Genomic DNA, 9727 nt, shown 5'->3' with positions numbered 1-9727 from the left:
GTGCCTTCCGAGTAAATACAAAAGCAGCCACTTTCTTGTTAGGATAATCTTACAATTTATTTAACTATTCGGATGATTTTAATGCATATTCAGTATGTAAATTAGCATGATTCATGAAAATGTGGACTATTTTCTCGGTTGTTTGATTTGTCCTATTCAAGCCATCCAGGTACTATGGCACAACATGCACTGAAGGAAACTGCCTGTCGAATGAGTAAGGAACTAACTAAATTCCCTCAGATTAGAGAATCTCAGCAGGACTTCAAAAACTTTATTAAGCAGAGACTAATCATATTTTGCTAGCTAAACTTTTGATGAAGATTTCCAGGTTTTGTACATTTAGATTAGAGTTTCATGTTGGCCCTTTTTGATTTTGGTCGTGTCGTGCTATTTTTATAGCAATTTAAAATTTAAATACCAATATATTTTATGTATCATCAACCATCCATCTGCTATTTGTTACCATTTAGTACCTGGGTATTCCTAACCCCTGGCAGATATAGACGTGCTATAGATACAAACGTGGTACAGATAAAGATGTGGCATACATAGAGGATTGATGCTGTTGTTGTTGTTAAGCACCATCCAGTCAGTTCCGACTCATACTGACCCCATGTACAACAGAACGAAATACTGCCCAGTCCTGCTCCATCCTCACAATCATTGTTATGCTTGAGCCCATTGTTGAAGCCACTGGTTCAATCCATCTTGTTGAGGATCTTCCTCTTTTTCACTGACCCTCTACTTTACCAAGCATGATGTCTTTCTTCGGAGACTGATCCCTCCTGATAACATATCAAAAGTATGTGAGAGGTAGTCTCGCCATCCTAGCTTCTAAGGAGCATTCTGGCTGTACTTCTTCCAAGACAGTTTTGTTCATTCTTTTGGCAGTCCATGGTATCTTCAATATTCTTCGCCAACACAACTCAAAGGTGTCAATTCTTCTTTGGTCTTCCTTATTCATTGTCCAGCTTTTGCATGCATATGAGGCATTTCAAAACATCATGGCTTGGGTCGACATAACTTAGTCCTTAAAGTGATAGCTTTGCTTTTTTATGCTTTAAAGAGATCTTTCGCAGCAGATTTGCCCAATGCGATGCGTTGTTTGATTTCTTGGCTGATGCTTCCATGGACGTTGATTGTGGATCCAAGTAAAATGAAATCCTTGACAACTTCAGTCTTTTCTCTGTTTATCATGATGTTGCTTATTGGTCCAGTTGTGAGAATTTTTGTTTCTTTATGTTGAGGTGTAATCCATACTGAAGGCTGTAGCCTTTTGATCTTCATCAGTAAGTGTTTCAATTCCTCTTCACTTTCAGGAAGCAAGGTTGTGTCATCTGCATAACGAGTCTTCCTCCAATCCTGATGCTCCAACCTTCTTCATATACTCCAGCTTCTTGATTATTTGCTCAGCATGCAGATTGAATAAGTATGCTGAAAGTGTACAACCCTGACACACACCTTTCCTGATTTAAACCACACAGTACTCACTTTTTCTGTTCAAACTACTGACTCTTGATCTATGTACAGGTTACTCATGAGCACAATTAAGTGTCCTGGAACTGCCACCCTTTGCAGTGTAATCCATAATTTGTTATTATTCACACAGTCGAATGCCTTTGCACAGTCAATAAAACACAGGTAAACATCTTGCTGGTTGGTTGATGTGGTGCTTGTTGTTGTTAGGCGCTGTCCAGTCAGTTCCGACTCATAGCAACCCTATGTAAAACAGAATGAAATACTGCCCAGTCCTGTGGCATCCTCACAATCTTTGTTATGCTTGAGCCCATTACTGTAGCCACTGTGTCAATCTATCTTGTTGAGGGTCTTCCTCTTTTTCTCTGACCCTCCGCTTTACCAAGCATGATGTCCTTCTCCAGGGACTGATCCCTCCTGATAGCATGTCAAAATTATGTGAGACATCGTCTTGCCATCCTTGCTTCTAAGGAGCATTCTGGCTGTACTTCTTCCAAGACAGTTTTGTTCATTCTTTTGGCAGCCCATGGTATCCTCAATATTCTTCACCAACACCACAATTCCAAGGTGTCAGTTCTTCTGTGGCCTTCCTTATTCATTGTCCAGCTTTTCACGTGCATATGAGGCAATTGAAAACACCATGTCTTGGATCAGGAACACCTTAGTCTTCACGGTGATATCTTTGCTTTTTAACACTTTCAAGAGGTCTTTTGCAGCAGATTTGCCCAATGCAATGTGTCGTTTGGTTTCCTGACTGCTGCTTCCATGGGTGTTGATTGTGGATCCAAGTAAAATGAAATCCTTGACAACTTCAGTCTTTTCTCTGTTTATTATGATGTTGCTCATTGGTCCAGTTGTGAGGATTTTTGTTTTCTTTATGTTGGAGGGTAATCCTCACTAAAGGTTGTAGACTTTGATCTTCATCAGTAAGTGCTTCAAGTCCTCTGCACTTTCAGCAAGCAACGTTGTGTCATCTTCATAACGCAGATTGTTAATGAATCTTCCTCCAATGATGATGCCCCGTTCTTCTTCACATAGTCCAGCTTCTTGGATTATTTGCTCAGCATACATATTTAATAAGTACGGTGAAATGATACAACCCTGACACACACTTTTCCTGTCTTTAAACCATGCAGTATCACTTTGTTCTGTTCCAAAGACTACTCTTGATCTATGTATAGGTTCTTCATGAACACAATAAGTGCCCTGTTATTCCCATTTTTTGCAATGTTATCCATAATTTGTTATGATTCACACAGTCGAGTGCCTTCGCATAGCCAATAAAACATAGGTAAACATCTTTCTGGTATTCTCTGCTTTCAGCCAGGATCCATCTGACATCCGGCTTGAATTTCTGGCAGTTCCCTGTTGATATACTGCTGCAGCAGCTTTTGAATGATCTTCAGCAAAATTTTACTTGCATGTGATATTAATGACATTGTTCGATAATTTCCACATTCGTTTGGATCACCTTTCTCGGGAACAGAAATAAATATGGATCTCTTCCCCTCAATTGGTCTGGTAGCTCCCTTCCAAATTTCTTGGCATAGACAAGAGAGCACTTGTAGTGCTGCATCGATTTGTTGAAACATCTCAACTGGTATTCTGTCAATTCATGAAGCCTTGTTTTTCACCAATGCCTTCAGTGCAGCTTGCACTTCTTCCTGCAGTACCATTGGTTCCTGATCATATGCTACCTCCTGAAATGGTTGAATGTCGACCAATTCTTTTTGGTGAAGTTACTCTGTGTATTCCTTCCATCTTCTTTTGATACTTCCTGTGTCGTTTAATATTTTCCCCATAAAATGCTTTAATATTGCAACTTGAGGCTTGAATTTTTTCTTCAGTTCTTTCAGCTTAAGAAATACCAAGTGTGTTTTTCTCTTTTGGTTTTCTATCTCCAGCTCTGTGCACATGTCATTATGATACTTTACTTTGTCTTCTCCAGCCGCCCTTTGAAATCTTCTGTTCAACCCTTTTACTTCATCATTTCTTCCTTTTGCTTTAGCTACTTGACGTTCAAGAGCAAGCTTCAGAGTCTCTTCTGACATCTATTTTGGTCTTTTTTTTTCTTGCCTGTTTTTTTAATGACCTCTTGCTTTCTTCCTGTATGATAGCCTTGATGTCATTCCTCAACCCGTTGGTCTTCTGTAATTAGTGTTCTATGGTCAAATCTATTCTTGAGATCGTCTCTAAATTCAGGTGGGATATACTCAAGATATACTTCGGCTCTTGTGGACTTGTTCTAATTTTACTCAGTTTCAACTTGAACTTGCATATGGTAACTGACAATCTGTTCCGCAGTCATCTCCTGGCCTTGTTCTGACTGATGATATTGAGCTTTTCCATCAATTCTTTCCACAGATGTTGTCACTTTGATTCCTGTATATACCATCTGGCATTTATGTTGGTGAAAAAAAGGTATTTGCAATGAAGAAGTCATTGGGCTTGTAACATTCTATCATGCTATCTCGGGTATTGTTTTTATCACCAAGGCCATATTTTCTAACCACGGATCCTTCTTGTTTCCAACTTTTGCATTCCAATCACGAATAATTATCAATGCATCTTGACTGCATGTTCAGTCAATTTCAGATGACAAAAGTTGGTAAAATCTTCAGTTTCTTCATCTTTGGCCTTAGTGTTTGGTGTGTAAATTTGAATAATAGTCGTATTAACTGGTCGTCCTTGTAGCCGTGTGGATATTATCCTATCACCGACAGAGCTGTACTTTAGGATAGATCTCAAAATGTTCTTTTTGATGATGAATGCAATACCATTCCTCCTTATCATTCTCAGCAGAGTAGACTGTATCACTGTCCAATTCAAAATGGCCAATACCAGTCCATTTCTGCTCACTAATGCTTAGGATATCGATGTTTATGTGTTCCATTTTATTTTTGATGATTTCCAACTTTCCTAGGTTCATACTTCGTACATTTCATGTTCTGATTATTAATGGATGTTTGCAGCTGTTTCTTCTAATTTTGAGTTGTGCCACATCAGCAAATGAAGGTCCTGAAAGCTTGACTTCATCCACATCATTAAGGTCAACTCTCTTTAAGAAGGCAACTTTTCCCGAGTCATCTTTGAGTGCCTTCCAATCTGAGGGGCTCATCTTCCAGCAGTATCTCAGACAATGTTCTCCTGTTACTTATAAGGTTTTCACTGGTTAATTCTTTTCAGAAGTAGACCACCTGGTCCTTCTTCCTAGCCTGTCTTAGTCAGGAAAGTAAGCTGAAACCTGTCCACCATGGGTGACCCTGTTGGCATTTGAATACTGGTAGCATAGCTTCCAGCATCACAGCAACATGCAAGCCCCCACAGTATGACAAACTGACAGATGCATGGGGGAACTGATGTGGTGCAACTAAAAAAAGTAGATTGATGTGGTAGCTACTAAAAAAGATAGGCTACTTGCAAATTTCCACATTGTTGGGCATATTATGAAGGCAGAAATGTTATAACTCTTCCTGAATTTCATAATATTTCAAAATTTTCCACAACATATCATTATATAATTTGAAATAAATTTTATGCAAACACTGTAATCAGCTTTTACCAGTCAGTCCCCTTAATCAATATCATCCTAAGTTCTCTACCTATGGTTACTCTAAAAAGGAGCCCTGGTTGCACAGTGGTTAAGCACTCAGCTGCTAACCAGAAGGTGGGCAGTTTGAACCCACCAGCCACTCTGTAGGAGAAAGATGTGGCAGTCTGCTTCTATAAAGATTTACAGACTGGAAACCGTATTGGGCAGTTCTACTCTGTCCTATAGAGCCGTAATGAGTCAGAATTGAGTCAGTGGCAATGGGTTTGATTTGGTTTGGTTGGTTACTCCAGTTAATAATTTTGAAGTAATATCACAAGAATCATACATACTTATATATATACATATATATATATATATATATATATGTGAAAGCTAATTTGTTGAAATATTTAGCAGTGCTTATAACTGGGTGTTGGGATTATAGGTAATTTTTATTTTATTCTTATGCTTTTTTGTATTCATCAAATATTTCACAAATACTGCTTATTATTCTTATCATTAAAGAAAATCTCCTCACCTCTCCAAAAGGGTTGGATTGCCTTCTTTTCTTAATTTTGTATTAGCTAATTTTACTTTTCGTCTTGTGACAATCTGAAACTTTTCTTCAGTCTTCATTGGAGTTCCTTTTCATGTTCTACAGGAGAAACTATAACTTTTTTTACCTTTCCAGGATGTGAAAAGAGAAAACATCTCCTTGCTCATGATTACTTCTAAAGCTGAACCATCTTTCACATTAAATTGCTAGTTGACACTCAGGAACACATGACTTGCCATCATCATACCACACTTACTGTGGAATCCAGATCTCTTATTAGCTCAGTTTAGTTCTCTGCTCTATGTATTTTCTTTTGGGACTTAGCTTGTTTGATACTTGTACTGCTAGGTTATGTGCTCCCTGTAGGGGAAAAAAAAAAAGAAATTGGGTATGATATCTCCTATGTCTAAGTCAGACACTATTGTTAAGACAAAAAAAAGAAAATGGTGGGGCTATACGGTAGGCTATATAGTGTTTCAATAAATACTTTTTGATAAATAAATGACATAATAAAACTATATCATCTTTACTATGAAAATAATCACTTTGCAATTTAACTGCTGAAGTAAATATTCAAAAGATTTTGTAATGCCACCAATTTTGTATCTTTTTTTTCTTATTTAAGTCTGAATCTTACACAAAATTTGCTAAGAATTTGCCATATTATGATTAGTAACAAAAGTGTCATATAGCTATTGTGAGTTATCCTCACAATTAATGTCTTCAGGATTGATAGTCCCTCCTTTTGATCTGGCTGACAAAAGTGACAAATTCAAGAATTACTCCAATACAGTCTTTGAGATTCTTTTTTTTTTTTTTTACCATGTGGCATAGTGGTTAAGAGCTACGGCTGCTAACCAAAAGGTTGGCAGTTTGAATCCACCAGCCGCTCCTTGGAAACTATATGGGGCAGTACTACTCTGTCCTATAGGGTCGCTATGAGTTGGAATCGACTCGATGGCAACGGGTTTGGTTTTTTGGTTAATTAGAGACACGATGAATCAAATAATAGCCCATGGGTTCCAAAAGGGCCTCTGGTTTCTGCACATAGGTAGACAATATACTGGTGCTCCTATTATTCTGTCTTATTACTATTCTGTCAAAGAAGGAATTTTTATACAATAGAACTTAATTCAGTTTGGAAATTATAGTCATACTTTTGAATAAAATATCCTAAATTTAATGTTAAAAAATAGCTGTTATTAAAGAAAAATGTTGAAAATACAAACTTCACAATGCGATAAAATTGATTTTATTTGTTTACTCTCATGGTGGCAAGTGGTATTTATAGTCTTTTGTTATTTTTAAAATAACAACAATTTTATTTAGTTAGTTTTTGTTGTTTCTTGTTTTTTGATGCACTCTACATATCTCTAACAATTTTATTATGTTAAGTGCCCATTAAAATAATACTTATTAAAATCATAAAATAAAAATTTGAAAGAATGATATCTGTAATTACCTACTTTCCCTCACAGTCTTAAATGTACATTTTTCTTTTGGAAACTAATTTCCACTTTCATATTAAGATAAGCTGGTGCATGCCAGTTCTATAATGCATTTTCTAGTCATTATAGAATTATCTTTATCCTATGATTAATCCAGCTTTATGTCTAAATATATGTGTATATATATATATATATAAACATTTAATATTTTTTATGGAAAATCAATTCAACATTTTACCACTACTCTGACACTGCTAATTAAAGATTAGATGTTTGAGTCCACCCAGAGGCACCTCAGAAGAAAGGTCAGCTGATCCACTTTTGAAAAATCAACCATTGAGAACCCTATGGAGCACAGTTCTACTCTGACACACATGGCGTCACCATGAGTAGGAGTTGAGTTGATAGCAACTGAATTTTTTTTTTTATGACACTGCTTCTGTTCTTTTGATTTCTATTTTTTTTTCCATTTGTATTTGTCTAGGAAATAAGAGTTTTCTTTTGTGTATTTTGAAATAGCTACGGTATAGTTGTATTTTAAAGAAAAATAAGTAACTTGCATCACAAATTATGTATTCAAAATAAGTTGATGTTGCAAAACCAGAGAATAGGTGTATTTGGTATAACTAATATGGAGACATATGCTAGTACAATATAAAATAAGTGAATTTGAAGGGGACAAACTAGGTCGAGGAGATAATAATTAGTGTTCTTAGGAATTCTGACATAATACACCAGGATTTGAAGCTACTAAAATGTCAGTGGACATTTAAGAAGAAGCAATGAAATGGGCTTTGAAAATATCAGTCATTCTTATGATGACATAGCTACAACTCAAAAGTGAGAAAAAGTTCAATAACAACTTCTCAAACATCCCAGTATCAAATGCAACTCACCCTGAAGTAGGAGAGAACTCAGGGGACTGGACTAGATATTGTTTTTTAATGTGACTTCTTGCCTGTCAGTCTGAGGATGCATTTCTTTATAAAGGCATCTGTTAAACAACTACAAGACTGTGTATGAAGAGTAACTGCCCTCACACTCTTGGCAAGCTTAACTTTTTTTTCCCCAACTAGTTAAGAAAATCAGTAAAGAAAAAAGAACAGAAGTCAAATAAAAGAAGATTGGGGGTACCAGATGAGAACAGGATGGAAGAGCCCACAGTGGAAATGGTAGGAAGACACTCATGCCCAACTGAGGGCCCAACAGGGAGATCACCTTTATGGGTCAATTTATTGAACCGACATTTATTGAGTTCCTACAATGTTCTGAAAGTGAAGAGGACTTGAAGCACTTACTGATGAAGATCAAAAGGCTACATACAGCCTTCAGTATGGATTACACCCTAACATAAAGAAAACAAAAATCTCACAACTGGACTAATAAGCAACATCATGATAATTGGAGAAAATACTGAAGTTGTCAAGGATTTCATTTTACTTGGATCCACAATCAACACTCATGGAAGCAGCAGTCAAGAAATCAAAGGACTTATTGCATTGGGCAAATCTGTTGCAAAAGACCTCGTTAAAGTGTTGAAAAGCAAAAATGTCACTTTCAGAACTAAAGTGCGCCTGACCCAAGTCATGGTATTTTCAGTCACCACATATGCATGCGAAAGCTGGACAATTAATAAGGAAGACCAAAGAAGAGTTGAGGCCTTTGAATTATGATGCTGGTGAAGCAGATTGAATATACCATGGACTGCCAGAAGAGTGAACAAGTCTGTCTTGGAACAAACACAGCCAGAGTGACCTTTGGAAGTGAGGATGGCGAGACTTCATCTCCTGTACTTTGAACATATTATAAGGAGGAGCCAGTTCCTGGAGAAAGACATCATGCTTGTTAAGTTAGAGGGTCATCGAAAAAGAGGAAGACACTTGATGAGGTGAACTGGCACAGTGGCTGCAACAATGGTCTCAAACAGAGCAGCAACTGTGAAAATGGCACAGGACCAGGCAGTGTTTCATTCTGTTTTACATAGGGTCACTATGGGTCAGAATCAATTTGATGGCACCTACAACATTAACAAGAGTTAAGAGAAAAGTAAGGCACCTCTGTTATAAAAAGATGCATACCCTCACTCAAAATTTGAAAAGTTGATGGCAATACATGTATTTGGATATATTTTCACACAATCTCTATGTTTCATTTTCCTTTGTGTCCCTTATCTAAATCATGCTGTTAATAATCGGTGTTTAATTAAACATTTTATAGTCATTTAGTCAGAATGCCTTCTTTGATGGTTAAAGTTGTGTGTCAACTTGGCTGGGCCATAATTCTCAGTGGTTTGGCAGTTATGATATAGCTTGTCAGTTATGCAATGACGTAATCACCTCCATGATGAGATCTGCTATGAGCAATCAATCAGCTGAAATGGAGTTTCCTTGGGGGTGTGGCCTGTACCCAAGGTATATGGACTGCCTGGCAAAGTGTGCTGGCTTTTGCTCTGCTCTGGATCCTGCATTCGACTCACCATCATCTGACCTCCGGTTCTTGGGACTTGAGCCAGCAACCTGCCTTCTTACCTGCTATCTTGGGTTCATCAGCCCCTGAAGCTATGTGAGTCAGAAAAAGGCTCCAGCCTGAGGACTGACTCATGGACATGGGACTTTCCAGCCCCTACAACCACATGAGCCATTTCCTTGATATCCGTGTGTGTGTGTGTGTGTGTGTGTGTGTGTGTGTGTGTGTGTGTGTGTGTCTGTGTGTCTG

This window comes from Trichechus manatus, unplaced genomic scaffold (genome assembly GCF_000243295.1).
Source record: "Trichechus manatus latirostris isolate Lorelei unplaced genomic scaffold, TriManLat1.0 scaffold00095, whole genome shotgun sequence".
NCBI classification, from domain to species: Eukaryota; Metazoa; Chordata; class Mammalia; order Sirenia; family Trichechidae; genus Trichechus; species Trichechus manatus.
Note: the sequence above shows the minus strand (reverse complement) of the source record.